The 1,545-nt window shown below is 35.9% G+C and overlaps 1 protein-coding gene across 1 annotated transcript in view; it reads left to right on the top strand.

Annotated features, from left to right (window-relative positions):
* Smp_151860 (putative inositol 1,4,5-trisphosphate receptor) overlaps positions 1–1,545 on the top strand; it is a gene marked incomplete at both ends in the record, with an annotated part of 77,648 nt that overhangs the window by 59,993 nt on the left and 16,110 nt on the right. The window lies entirely within an intron of this gene.

Below are 1,545 nucleotides of genomic sequence, written 5' to 3'. Positions count from 1 at the left end.
GGGTTTGGTGGAGATTTCAGTATTGTTCATAGTTGAAATCGTGAGTCAATTGAAGCTAGACCACCATCGAAAACCTGGAAGCACTGGACGGCCGTCTCGTCCTATTATGGGCTTCCTCAGTGGCAGTGCGCATCCACGATCCCGCACTCGCGAGATTCGAACCCAGGACCTACCAGGTTTTCCATGATGGTCTAGCTTCAATTGACTCATGATTTCAACTATGAAAAATACTGAAATCTCCACAAAACCCCTTCTGAATTTCATTGTTAATTATGTCTTCATGATTGAATTAATCCTTTGTCTGTAGTTGAATATTCAAAGTCAACTTCAATTATTTTGATTTGGTTGCCTAGATAATAATTGCAAAAGAAATATTCGGTTAGTAGCCCTATAGATGTAATTAGTATATCTAAAAATTCTAGTCATCCATTTCAAAGATGTTTGTTCATGACTCTAATCATCTAATCATCTAGTCAACTTCATTTGATGTGATTATTCGATTCTTGGTATTCAGACTATGCAAGTTGAATGGGTCAATACGCGCATGTTCATGAATATGAATTTTATAAATTTAAACTCCTATGTACATCTTGACAACAGCTTAGGTATACAATGTTATTATCTGAAATCCATGATTACCAAATAAATAAAAGTCAAATAAAACACTGGATTAAATAAAATATCTAAGTCATCAAATTAAAATATAGGTAGGATTCATTTTTCCAGTTGTTCCGATATCACTACTTATATTCCTGCCATATGACTAAGATCAAAAAGTTCCCCTATGTCCAGGGTTGCTTTATTGATACACATCAGTGATATATGAATATAAATAAAGATTATTAGCATTATATTTCTGTTTAATCCACACATCCATTTAAATTTGTTTTCTTTACCATTTGGAAAATATTAAATAGGCGTTTTAATTGCCTAAAGTTCCTTAGTAGGTTAGTCCTTGCACTCTATAAATTTGGATGCTGAAGGAAAATATTTCAAAAAAAATAAACTTTAAATAGAAGTTTAAAGCAATTAGTCCCTTTGATAAATTTCGATGGTGTAATAAGAAGACGAAGATTTTCAGAACTATGTGATGAGATATTAGCTCAATACATTTCGAACAATCTGATCATTGAGGCTATATCGAGGCAATACGCACAGTATGCACATATACCAATTAGAGACTGACCAGTTGCAGTCCTAACACATCGATAGGAAGATTCAAACAAGCAATACTAAATGAATTTAAACTTCACCCCATCGCACAAGCAAGTGGCTTATCAGGACTCAATGGTCGAGTGGATAACGCGATGGCGTTTGAAGTGAAAGGTACTGGGTTCGAGTCCCAGAGTGAACATCAACTCTGAGATGCAGGTACATCCAACTGACGAGTCCCAAATAGGACGAAACGCGCGTCCTGGATTCCACTGCTAGCCATTATCCATCTCTGCTTAACATGCTTGTGAATTAAGGCTATATCGAGGCAATACACACAGTATGCACATATGCCAATTAGAGACTGACCAGTTGCAGTCCTAACACATCGAT

Source organism: Schistosoma mansoni, chromosome 4 (genome assembly GCF_000237925.1).
Source record: "Schistosoma mansoni strain Puerto Rico chromosome 4, complete genome".
In the NCBI taxonomy this organism is placed as follows: domain Eukaryota; kingdom Metazoa; phylum Platyhelminthes; class Trematoda; order Strigeidida; family Schistosomatidae; genus Schistosoma; species Schistosoma mansoni.
The sequence above is the reverse complement of the archived record's forward strand: the minus strand, read 5'-3'. Positions and strand labels throughout refer to the sequence as shown.